Source organism: Aquarana catesbeiana, linkage group LG02, assembly GCF_042186555.1.
Source record: "Aquarana catesbeiana isolate 2022-GZ linkage group LG02, ASM4218655v1, whole genome shotgun sequence".
Lineage (NCBI taxonomy): Eukaryota > Metazoa > Chordata > Amphibia > Anura > Ranidae > Aquarana > Aquarana catesbeiana.
In genome coordinates this window covers 622,719,260-622,732,729 of record NC_133325.1, presented here as the reverse complement: position 1 = coordinate 622,732,729, position 13,470 = coordinate 622,719,260, and the positions used below count along the sequence as shown (strand labels likewise).

Here is a 13,470-nt window from a genome sequence, read left to right as displayed (position 1 = left end):
AGTGTGCTGGTGTGGAGATTTCAGATCCATTCCCACACACTAAGACTTGACCTTCTCAGACGGTATAGCTGTCTAGGAGGGTCATTGACTCTTATCTCCGCTCTTACTTCTGTCAACTTTCTACATTACTATCTCTTTGTTTTCGTAGATCTATCTATTATAACTGTTGGGCTAAGTGATAAAAACCTATAACTGTACCTGGAACTAACCAATGTTTCTTGTAGGTGTGGTTGCAGGTAAAAGTTGCCATCTCTCTCTGCACCTGAACAATGGCCTACTCCACACTTGGGCGTGTTCCCACAGTGGTCTCTCATAATGTCAAGGGCATGAATATATCAGAGAAAAGATCTACCCTCTTGAAGGTATTGAAAAAAGGTAGGCCTAAGTTTGTTTTTTTACAGGAAATGCATTTTAAGACAAACCATATCCCCAGGCTCACCGATTCCTACTTCACTGAGGCCCACCACCACCCAACGACACATCCAAATCTAAAGGGGTCTCAATTCTGTTGAGTAGAGATGCTTCTTTTGAATTAACAGACAAATTGGTAGACCCAGGGGGAGATTCATTTAATTAAAGGGTCCTGCTGTGGAGTACCCATCACCTTAGCCAATGTCTATTTTCCTAACACTTCCCACCTATCATTCTGCCAAAAACTAGTGAAGGAGCTGGAAGGTTTCAGCTCGGGCCACTTAATCCTGGGAGGGGATTTCAATATCCCTTTAAACCCGCTAATAGACACCTCGACAGGGAAGACCCTCATCAGCTTTAAGATCCTAAAGAGAAATACATCCCTTCTTCACTCATTAGACCTGGTGGATATTTGGCACTTCTTACACCCGGAGGACAGAGACTTCACCTTTTATTCGATCCCACACAACCGCCACTCCAGAATTGATCTTTTCATTACACAATGGGACCTTCATATAGTTTTAGAAGCCCATATAGGGATACAGACTCTCTGACCATGCCCCAGTTTCATTTACTCTAAATCTTGCAGACCCACTTCCAAAATCGGATATGTGGAGATTAAATTCCTCTCTCTTAATGGACCCTGTCTTGCTACCCAAACTGAACACATCTTTAAAAGACTTCTTTAGGATCAATGTGACCCCAGGTATAGACCAGTTGATGGTCTGGGAGGCTCACACGTGCTCCATCAGAGGTGAACTGATCAAGTGGAGAGCACAAAGAAAGAGAGATCAGGAAAGAGAAATTTCACAATTAACGGGGAAAATTTGCATCCTAGAAACTAGGGGTGCAACGGATTAAAAAACTCACGGTTCGGATCGTTCCTCAGATCAGGAGTCATGGTTCGGATCATTTTCGGATCAACAAAAAAAAATCTCCCCCACTGTAATATCCACATCATCTCTCCCACTGTAATATCCACGTCATCTCCCCCATTGTAATATCCACATCATCTCCCCCACTGTAATATCCATGTCATCTCCCCCACTGTAATATCCACAATCTCCCCCACTGTAATAATATCCACAATCTCCCCCACTGTAATAATATATTAGCAGGGTATTGCAGGGTATTGGCAGAGTATTGCAGAGTATTGGCAGGGTATTGGCAGAGTATTGGCAGAGTATTGGCAGGGTATGGCAGGGTATGGCAGGGTATGGCAGAGTATTGGCAGGGTATTTGCGGGTATTGCAGAGTATTGGCAGAGTATTGGCAGAGTATTGCAGAGTATTGAAGAGTATTGGCAGAGTATTGCAGGGTATTGGCAGAGTATTGGCAGAGTATTGGTAGAGTATTGCAGAGTATTGGCAGGGTATTGCAGAGTATGGCAGGGTATGGCAGAGTATTGGCAGGGTATTGGCAGGTATTGCAGAGTATTGTAGAGCATTGGCAGGGTATTGGCAGGTATTGGCAGGTATTGCAGAGTATTGGCAGAGTATTGGCAGAGTATTGGTAGAGTATTGCAGAGTATTGACAGGGTATTAGCAGAGTATTGGTAGAGTATTGCAGAGTATTGGCAGGGTATTGCAGAGTATGGCAGAGTATGGCAGAGTATGGCAGGGTATGGCAGGGTATGGCAGAGTATTGCAGAGTATTGCAGAGTATTAGCAGGGTATTGCAGAGTATTAGCAGAGTATTAGCAGAGTATTGGCAGGGTATGGCAGAGTATTGGCAGGGTATGGCAAAGTATTGTCAGGGTATTGCAGAGTATTGCCAGGGCATTGCAGAGTATTGTCAGGGCATTGCAGAGTATTGGCAGGGTATGGCAGAGTATTGGCAGGGTATTGCAGAGTATTGGCAGGGTATGGTAGAGTATTGGCAGGGTATGGCAGAGCATTGGCACTGCTGCCATCTGATCTCTCCCCTCCACTGTACAGATCAGTACACAGAGGGGAGAGAGGAACCGGCGTCATGACATGATGCCGGTTTGTTTACAAGTGATCGCTCCGTCATTTGACGGAGCGATCACGTGGTAAATGGGCGCCAGGTGTACCAAGATGGCCGCCGCTCCGGAGCTAGGCCAAAGCCGCGGCCTTTCCTAAGGCAGAGGCGGCGGCGCGCTCCTCGGAGCGCATGTGTGCCGATCCGAACAGGTTGAACCGTTCGGATCACGGATCGGTGACGAACCATTGCACCCCTACTAGAAACCCTCCATAAACAGTCCTTGACAACTAAATCAGCGACGAGCCTTCTTGAGACCAGAAAAAAACTCAAGCAGCTCTTATGCCGCGTACACATGGTCGAACTTTTCGGCTACAAAATTTCCGACAGCCCGTCCGACAGACTTTCGATGGACTTTTGGCGGACTTGCGGCAGACTTTCTAACGAACGGACTTGCCTACATACGATCACAGAAAAGTCCGACTAATTCGTACATGATGACGTACACCGGACTAAAATAAGGAAGTTGATAGCCAGTAGCCAATAGCTGCCCTAGCGTGGGTTTTTGTCCGTCGGACTAGCATACAGACGAGCGGATTTCTGGGTCTGGCGTAGTTACGACGTAAAGATTTGAAGCATGTTTCAAATCTAAAGTCCGTCAGATTTGCGGCTGGAAAAGTCCGCTGAAAGTCCGGGGAGCCCACACACGATCGGATTGTCAGCCGGCTTTGTTCCATCGGCGTCCGTCGGACTTTTGTAGCCGAAAAGTCCGACCGTGTGTACGCGGCATTATGCCGCGTACACACGGTCGGACTTTTCGGCTACAAAAGTCCGACAGCCCGTCCGACAGACTTTCGACTGACTTTTGGTGGACTTGCGGTGGACTTGCGGCAGACTTTCTAATGAACGGACTTGCCTACATACGATCACACAAAAGTCCGACTAATTCATACGTGATGACGTACACCGGACTAAAATAAGGAAGTTGATAGCCAGTAGCCAATAGCTGCCCTAGCGTGGGTTTTTGTCCGTCGGACTAGCATACAGATGAGCGGATTTCTGGGTCCGGCGTAGTTACGACGTAAAGATTTGAAGAATGTTTCAAATCTAAAGTCCGCCAGAAAGTCTGGGGAAGCCCACAAACGATTGGATTGTCAGCCGGCTTTGTTCCGTCGGCGTCCGTAAAGGGCACCATGGCCAAACAGAACATTATGGGCATCCAGAAAAAAGGGGGCAAAATTGACAAAACAACTGACAAGATAGTGCAACACTTTCAAGGGTTTTATACCAATCTCTACAACCTTCCAGCTCAACACAGACCACCTGACATACCTGACAACAGGCTTCAGGCAATACAAGAGTTTCTGAAAGAATCTGGCCTCCCTTCCCTCAAGGTATAGGATATCACTTTACTTGAAAGTCCTATAGACTCCTCTGAACTCAGGCTGGCTATTAAAGACCTAAAAATGGGCAAAACCCCTGGCGCCGATGGGTTCATGGCCATATACTACAAAACATTTGTCGACATTTTAATCACACACCTCAGAGATGCATTGAATTCCCCATCAAAGACAGGGCCAGTTCCTTCTGATTTTTAATCAGCATTCATTGCAGTAATACCCAAGCCCGACAAGGATCCACTACACTGTGCCAGTTATAGGCCAATCCCTTTGTTGAACCTAGACATCAAGTTAATGGAGAAAATCATAGTTGAAACCGTTACTGCACGACTTGATAGGACCAGACCAGGCTGGTTTTATGCCTGGTAGAGAAGCCAGAGACAATGTCACCAAGGCTTTGGACATGATTCACGCTGCCCATGAGCATAAAATCGAGGGCTTTCTTCTATCAGCCGATGCAGAGAAGGCCTTCGATCGAGTAGCCTGAGACTACATGCTTGAGACTTCAAATACATAGGTCTGGGTCCACCCATGATGGCTTGGATATCCTCCCTTTACCAGAATCCCTCGGCCAGACTCAAAATAAATAGTTCCCTGTCTAACAAAGTGACCATAAACAATGGAATGAGACAAGGATGTCCATTATCACCCTTGCTATTTATCATTTCACTAGAACCGTTTGTTAGACGAATCCTAGCCAACAGGTCCATAAAGGGTTTCCTGGTCACTGGGAAGGAATTCAAGATCGCCGCCTATGCTGACGATCTCCTTTTTTTCTTGACCGAGCCACATACATCCATTGCCTCTCTCATGAAAGAATTCACCATATATGGTTACATTTCCAACCTCAAAATAAATTACTCAAAATCGGAGGCAATAAACATCACACTACCCAAACCTAAATTAAACACAGTTAAAGATAACAGCTCCTTCAAATGGGAATCACAGGCCATTAAATACCTTGGAGTCTGGTTGACACCCAGACTTTCTTTAATATTCACCCACAACTTCCTTCCCCTTCTCAAAACCATTGAAAAAGATTTGCAAACATGGCATGCTAAGTTCTTCTCTTGGTTTGGCAAAGCGGCCATTTGCAAAATGACAGTATTACCCAAAATTCTATATTTACTACGCACACTACCCATTAAAATCCCTCAGAGCTTCTTTGGATCCCTCCAGACTCTTCAGATGAGATTTATATGGGCTCATAAACCACCACATATCAAATCATCCCTATTAATGAGACCCAAGGCAATGGGCAGGATGGGCATACCTGACTTCAAATCCTATTACCATGCCACACATATTGCCAGAATCGTAGATTGGCAATGTCACGCTGGTCTTAAGGATTGGGTGTCACTAGAAAACGGTTTAAGTCCTGCCCCCTACAATTTTCCCCCTGGATAACTAAACTAAAATGCCCACCAGCATTGAAAGCTCATCCCCTAATAGGTACCACATTAGGAATCTTCCACAATCTAACCAAACACCCCAAATTTTCTTCGCCTCTAAGCCCTCTTACCCCACTACAAAATAACCCAGATTTTCCACCTGGAGTCGGGAATCATCTCTTGAGATCCACTGACAAAAAACTACCCCTCCCGGCACTTCAATGTTTAAACAACAAGATAATAAAAGATTTAACCCATTTCAGGGCTGGCAATAATATCCCTCACCTACCCTATGGTCATACTTTCAAATCCGTAACTATGTCAATGGCACCACACGCAAGAGACCTTACTGAACTGGAGTTGGTGTGCCTAAAAAGGGAACAGGTTCTAAAAACCACCTCCACCGCCTATGCGTGGTTGCAAAACCTGAAAGAATCTGAGACTGACAGGTTCAGAGAGAGATGGTCAGACAGTCTGGACATGACATTCACAGATGCCCAATGGGAAAGAGCTTGTATCTTGGCACATAAATGCTCCCTTAGCACAAGAATGCAGAAAACAGCTTATAAAGTCCTTACTCAATGGTACGCCAACCCAGAGAAGATTCAAAAATGGTTCCCCCAGTCACCTGACACATGTTGGAGATGCAATAAAGAGAAAGGTACCCTACTACATATTTGGTGGCATTGTAAATGGATAACATCATTTTAGACTAAGGTCAAAGAGGTTATCTATCGAATCACGGAGACCAGACTCACACTTAATGCGGCCTGTTGTCTGCTCCACATTTTGAACTTCACCTTTAAGAGGTACAAAAATTCCCTATCTAGACATTTACCAAATGCAGCCAAGTCCCTCGTCCCACTATTTTGGAAATCAACAAACATTCCTACTATGAAAGACTGGCTACACAAGATCTCTTATATCTGTGAAATGGAAGACACATTGGTCCATGCAGATGAAAATGTGGATCATTACCACAAAACATGGTCTCCTTGGTCACTTATAGATACTCTCAAGACTACGAGAATTTGATTGAATAATACTGAATATTGACACTCCACCTTGAGACAAATGTTGTGTATACATGTTGTTAGACTTACAAGCTATTACCTACCTATAAGGAGACATTGTTCGTCGATTTTTAATTTTTAATTGCCTATTATTTGTTTGATATACTAATGCCTTAATCTTTACTTGTGTTTGTACACTATATTTTCTTCAATAAATACTTTTTATGAGAAAAAAAAGGAGTAGCAATGTTATAAAAGCACTTGTGGGTTTAACTAAAACATATTTTGTACAATTCTCCTTTAAGGGGTGTGTGGCAGGGATGTGTCCTATGCCTACAAATGTTTGCTAATAGGTTTCCCTCACTCCCATTTCAGAAAGTTGGGAGGTCTGAGGAACAATACACAACACACACTGGAGCTTAGCAATCACAAAACAGGAGATTCTAGAGTGGTACTCTAGTTCCAGCTCTCTGCAGGACTGTTTTAGGCCAACATGGCCTCCAGTCACTTAACCTGCACATAGCATTACTCCCAAGCTCCAAGCATGGGGCTTGTCTCCAGGCACACTGGCTGCATCAAAGCGTAGCCCTCCAGACCCTGACACCCTACAACAACCACACAGCCTGTTCACAGGGGAACCTCCCCTTAGCTAAGAAAAATTCCAGAACAGTGCCTCCCTCTTTTGTAAAAGCCTGATGATAAACTCACCTGGGTTGGCCAGCTGACAAAAGTGAAAGATTCAGTGTGTACCCACTTCATCACAGAACTCTGGAACCTTCTCAACATAGCCTGCCAAGTGTTGCAGTACAGATTGTCCTTGGGCAAAATGTTTTACAAGTAGCTTTGCAAAAATGAAAAACAAACACTACCCAATAAGGCTAACAGGGAGTACATGTCAGAAACCATGAATCACACTGAGACAGAAGTACAGTTAAATCACACTTGTTTAATAATAAAAAAAAAAAGTTAATCAGAGTAAACTGAATCAAAACATAGCCAGTGTTCAGGAACCGGAATGGATAGTCAGACAAGCCAAAATGTCAGGGAGCCAGAAGGAATGTCAGCCAAGCAAATCTTTAACAGGAACACAGGAGAGCGTCTCTAGAGATGTGACCAAGGCGAATGCAGAGATCATCTGGACTGGATGGCTTAAGTAAGCAAGACCGATGAGCAGGATCATAAACAGGTGAGTCCCTGTGGAGAGATAGGAGCTGGCAATTAGCCGACAGCTGAGCGGCTGGCTCAGAGAAGGAAGGGCTGGGCCCAGCCCTGACAGCACATCTCTATAGGGAGAATGAATTAGGAGGCAGGGGAGGTAGGCTTCACAACTATGTCGGTGGTACATGATGAACCTGACACAAGGTACCTATTCACAGCAAGAAGAAAAACACACACATTGGGAGGGTGGTTCATTTTGGGTGAGTCATAACTTGAATCTTGAACTGCCCCCCCTTTTCTTTTAAATTTATCAACCTCATGCACACTGGATGTTTTTAGGCTTTGTGTACACATAGCCTAATATGACCACCGACCGTTGGAAAATACAAAACTCTGCAAAATCACAAATCAATTCTACTGCAATTTTACCATGTTTTGCGGTCTGTGGTCAAAACTTTCCTATCCTGAACACCATTTTTCCATGTTAAATAGAGGGGGGGTGAGGAAGGTTGAACCTCCCCTAACCGCAGCAGCAAAAAAAAGCCAAACAAGTTTAGAAGCTGTAGGGTACATGAAGACTTACAGCTGCTGTTTTTGGCTTCGGGCGTTTTTTTTTTTTTTGCAGCCAGTAAACTCCTCAGCATGTTATCCTATGTATCCATGCACACATAGGCTTTTATCAGCATTATTTGACAGTGGCTAGAAAAAAACTAGTGGGTTTGAAGAGGAGTTTTTCAGCTATAACAATGCTCTAACTCTGAAAACAGCTGAAAAACGCTGAAAAATGACGAAAAACACTGGTATTCAGTGCTCATGAGCGTTTATGAGCCATAAGCTTTTATGGTAGTATAGTTTTGCTAAAAAAAGCTGAAAAACGCAAACGCTAAAAAAACACTACTGCAAAAAACGCTGAAAAACTCATTCTACAGCTACAGATTTCTACAGCTAATGCTACTGGCATTTTCATAACGTCCAGTGTGCATGAGGTCATAAAATAATGATAATTTTATAAATCTGTAGGTAAAAGTCCCCTTTGCAATGAGTTGTTGAATGCTAGTCTTTATTTCTTTTTTTAATTTCTTATTTCATTGTTTTTAATATTATTATACAGAATTTATATAGTGCCAACAGTTTACTTCGCACTTTACAACATGAGGGCAGACAGTACAGTTACAATGCAATTCCTTACAGGAGGAATCAAAGGGACCTGCTCGTTAGAGCTTACAATCTAAAAGGGAGGGTATATTTTCATATAAGCTTATTTTTGTCATGTATGTCATATGAATATTCATGTTAAAAAGGGAATTACTGTAGATTAGATGATTTTTATTCTAAATTTCATATTTCACATCTAAAGAAAGTAGCCTTTTTTAATAAACACTGCCAATCATTTTAATGTGATTTTATGTTCAAAATATTACATGCACAGATTTCAAAGTTTACAAAAGATTTAAGGCACAGTGACTTTTGTAAGGTCACTAGGCACCACTATAAAAATGAAAACAGGCTTCCTGCCTCTGATTTTTTTTTTTTTCCAGACCTGGTGTATCTACCTGTCAGGTCACTTCCAAAACTAGCTATTAACTCAGGTGGAAATACAGCACAGCAATAAACCATTCTGCAAAATAACGAACTACAGCAATAGCACAACTGCTTAAATGACATTGAAAAAAGGAGAAAGCAGTGAATAGAAAGCAATAAGTTCACCTGAAAGGCCTTTTAGAAACCAGTTCTACTGCAAATATACCTCTTGGAAAAGTTGATAAATTAAAGAATAAGAAAAGAAATTAAATAGTTTCACAGTAAGCACATCTTATGTGCAATACTTTTTAGCGGGAAGATTAATAGCACTGGAAAGCCTGTGATGATAATGACTTCATGAGTGCAAGCAGTTGTAAAAGGGTCAGTTCGCTAAATGCTAAAATCCTTAAAGCGGAACTTTACTCATAACGACTTAATAAAAATAATGTTCTTTAAGAAGGAACATGCATTTCACATTAATAAATATGCTACCAATATTAGTGCGGGCTGTAAATTGCCTCCATCATTGATCCTGTTTTTTTCTGCTATTTTGCTGAAGCCCAATGCTCCTGAGCAGCAGTAAATCTTTAGGCTGTCAGCAGATTTTAATGTTTTACACAGCTATACCTGCAAAAGAAGCCAGCCTGACGTGATCTAGCAAGACGTAATTTTCTGACGAAAGCTCCACAGTAAGTCTAAAAATATATATACAGTAGTGCTCCTGCACTATCACTTTAGATGTGTGTAATAACTAACTGCCGCAGGCACCGGTTAGCTGATCTGTAGCTAATGGGATGTGATATTTGATACGGTGATAGTGCTGCGCTGTTAGGTGCCAACATATGAATTATATAAATTTTAAGTATTGATAAGTGAATTTCTCTAAACATATATACAGTAGCTCACAAAAGTGAGCAGACCCCTCACATTTTTGTAAATATTTTATTCTATCTTTTCATGTGACAACACTGAAGAAATGTCACTTTGCTACAATGTAAAGTAATGAGTGTACAGCTTGTATAACAGTGTAAATTTGCTGTCCCCTCAAAATAACTCAACACACAGCTATTAATGTCTATACCGCTGGAAACAAAAGTGATTACACACCTAAGTGAAAATGTCCAAATTGGGCCCAATTAGCCGTTTTCTCTCCCTGGTGCCATGTGACTCGTTAGTGTTACAAGGTCTCAGGTGTGAATGGGGAGCAGTTGTGTTAAATTTAGTGTTATCGCTCTCACTCTCTCATACTGGTCACTGGAAGTTCAACATGGCACCTCATGGCGAAGAACTCTCTGAGGATCTGAAAAAAAAAGAATTGTTGCTCTACATAAAGATGGCCTAGGCTAAAAGAAGATTGCCTAGACCCTGAAACTGAGCTGTAGCACGGTGTCCAAGATCATACAGCGGTTTAACAGGACAGGTTCCACTCAGAACACTCAACCAAAGAAGTTGAGTGCATGTGCTCAACGTCATATCCAGAGGTTGTCTATAGGAAATAGACGTATGAGTGCTGCCAGCATTGCTGCTGAGGTTGAAGGGGTGGGGGGTCAGCCTGTCAGTGCTCAGACCATATGCCGCACACTGCATCAAATTGGTCTGCATGGCTGTCATCCCAGAAGGAAGCCTCTTCTAAAGATGATGCACAAGAAAGCCCGCAAACAGTTTTCTGAAGACAAGCAGACTAAGGTCATGGATTACTGGAACCATGTCCTGTGATCTGATGAGACCAAGATAAAACTTATTTGGTTCAGACGGTGTCAAGCGTGTGTGGTGCCAACCAGGTGAGGAGTACAAAGACAAGTGTGTCTTGCCTACAGTCAAGCATGGTGGTGGGAGTGTTGGGGTCTGCAGCTGCATGAGTGCTGCTGGCACTGAGGAACTACAGTTTATTGAGGGAACCATGAAAGCCAACATTTACTGTGACATACTAAAGCAGAGCATGATCCCCTCCCTTTGGAGACTGGGCCCCAGGGGAGAATTCCAACATGATAATGACCCCAAACACATCTCCAAGGCAACTACTGCCCTGCTAAAGAAGCTGAGGATAAAGGTCTCGCCAAGCATGTCTCCATATCTAAACCCTATTGAGCATCTGTGGGGCATCCTCAAATGGAAGGTAAAGGAGTGAAAGGTCTCTAACATTCACCAGCTCTGTGATGTCATCATGAAGGAGTGGATGAGGACTCCAGTGGCAACCTGTGAAGCTCTGGTGAATTCCATGCCCAAGAGGGTTAGGGCAGTGCTGGATAATAATGAAGGCCTCACAAAATATTGACACTTTGAGCCCAATTTGGACATTTTCACTTAGGGGTGTACTCACTTTTGTTGTCAACGTTTTAGACAATAATGGCTGTGTGTTGAGTTATTTTGAGGGGACAGAAAATTTACACTGTTATACAAGCTGTACACTCACAATTTTACATTGTAGCAAAGTATCATTTCTTCAGTGTTGTCACATGAAAAGATATAATAAAATATAATAACTATATTAAAATATTTACAAAAATATGAGGGGTGTATTCACTTTTGTGAGATACTGTATATATAACATGTGCAAATAAAATAACACACGCAAAAAAAAATGTGTATCCACAAGGTGCGTAATATCCAATGTACCAATCAATGCCTGTTCCTAAAATGAATTAATTAATAGTGACTTGTGTATGTACAGCATGAAACCAATAGCCAACATATACTGTATAAGTATATATAAAAATTACTTTTTTTTAAATGGTTTTCAAAAAGAGAACAAACACTCAAACATGCATTGGTCTCATATGATGTCAATATGATCCTTGCAGGAATCACGCTGTCAGCCTATCATCAGGTATGAAATACATATTCTGATATTGGTTATAGCGGCACAGTTCACTGGGTCACGAGGTGGTGCTATGCGCAATTATACATGGTATGGTAGCACATTATAGATTCATTGTGTACACTTGGCACCCGCTTGGGAGCTATTTCGTGATTGGGATCTACTAAGAGGCCTCTGAAGCAGTGAAGGGATCTGCCAGCCTTTTAGACCAGACTTTGTCATATTTGTTGGGGCAGCCTCTGTTGTCATATGCAGGGCCGGATTTGCCACAAGGCCACCGAGGCCAGGCCTCGGGGCAGCAGTGGTGTAGGAGCGGCGCCGCTCCTGCAGCGACTTTGCGGCCGCCCCCCTTTCGTGCTGCCCATTAAAGTCTATTATGGGCACCAGTGCCCATAGAAAAGATGGCGCGAGCCGACCACGCAACTGCGCATGCGCCGTTCCGAAGCCGGCCGGGCTCGGGAAAGCTCGTAATTGCGTGCCGGGCGGCGTATGCGCAGTAGCATGATTGCGCCGCCCGGCGCCATTTTTAAAAAAATCGAGAGTAGCTAGTAATGTCAGCTCTCATTGCCCGCACCGCTGTTCGGCCCTCCTCCTTCTGATGGCAGGCAGCATGGCAAGGGACATCCCAATCTGGTGGCAAGTGACATCCCCATCTGGTGGCAGGGAGCATGGCAAGTGACATCCCCATCTGGTGGCAGGCATAGTGGCAAGTGACATCCCCATCTGGTGGCAGGCATGGTGGCAAGTGACATCCCCATCTGGTGGCAGGCATGGTGGCAAGTGACATCCCCATCTGGTGGCAGGCATGGTGGCAAGTGACATCCCCATCTGGTGGCAGGCATGGTGGCAAGTGACATCCCCATTTGGTGGCAGGCAGCATGGCAAGGGACATCTCCATCTGGTAGCAGGCAGCGTGGCAAGTGACATCCCCATCTGGTGGCAGGCAGCGTGGCAAGTGACATTCCCATCGTGGCAGGCAGCATGGCAAGTGACATCCCCATCTGGTGGCAGGCAGCGTGGCAAGTGACATCCCCATCGTGGCAGGCAGCGTGGCAAGTGACATCCCCATCTGGTGGCAGGCAGCGTGGCAAGTGACATCTCCATCTGGTGGCAGGCAGCGTAGCAAGCGACATCCCCATCTGGTGGCAGGCAGCGTAGCAAGTGACATCCCCATCTGGTGGCAGGCAGCGTGGCAAGTGACATCCCCATCTGGTGGCAGGCAGCGTGGCAAGTGACATCCCCATCTGGTGGCAGGCAGCGTGGCAAGTGACATCTCCATCTGGTGGCAGGCATAGTGGCAAGTGACATCCCCATCTGGTGGCAGGCATAGTGGCAAGTGACATCCCCATCTGGTGGCAGGCAGCGTGGCAAGTGACATCCCCATCTGGTGGCAGGTATAGTGGCAAGTGACATCCCCATCTAGTGGCAGGCATAGTGGCAAGTGACATCCCCATCTAGTGGCAGGCAGCGTAGCAAGTGACATCCCCATCTGGTGGCAGGCATAGTGGCAAGTGACAAGAGATAGTGGCAAGTGACACGCTCAGGGCTCCCAATGATTCTGCATTATGGTGAGTTGAACTATTTCAGTTTATATTACAATGTAATGATAGAAATAATGTGTTTCAATTATCCTGACACCATAACAACCATGGTGCCGGGGATGATTGAAGCACTAACACCAGCCATTGCCTTGAAAATTTGCCTGCGAAAAATCCTTACCCCTCGCGCGCTTACCCTGAAGTATTTTTAGTCTGTACAATTAAAGCCAGTTATTTTCAGTGTTCTCGTGTATGGAGATATGTTTTTAATTGATCTAT

General features: G+C 44.1%; 1 long non-coding RNA gene across 1 annotated transcript in view; it reads left to right on the top strand.

The window, feature by feature from the left end:
• Positions 1–235: 235 nt before the first annotated feature.
• Positions 236–13,470, top strand: part of LOC141130043 (uncharacterized) — a 61,277-nt gene continuing 48,042 nt past the window's right edge. Inside the window, exon 1 of the long non-coding RNA XR_012241963.1 lies at positions 236–375. This is a non-coding gene — a long non-coding RNA (uncharacterized lncRNA). The remainder of the gene's footprint in view (positions 376–13,470) is intronic.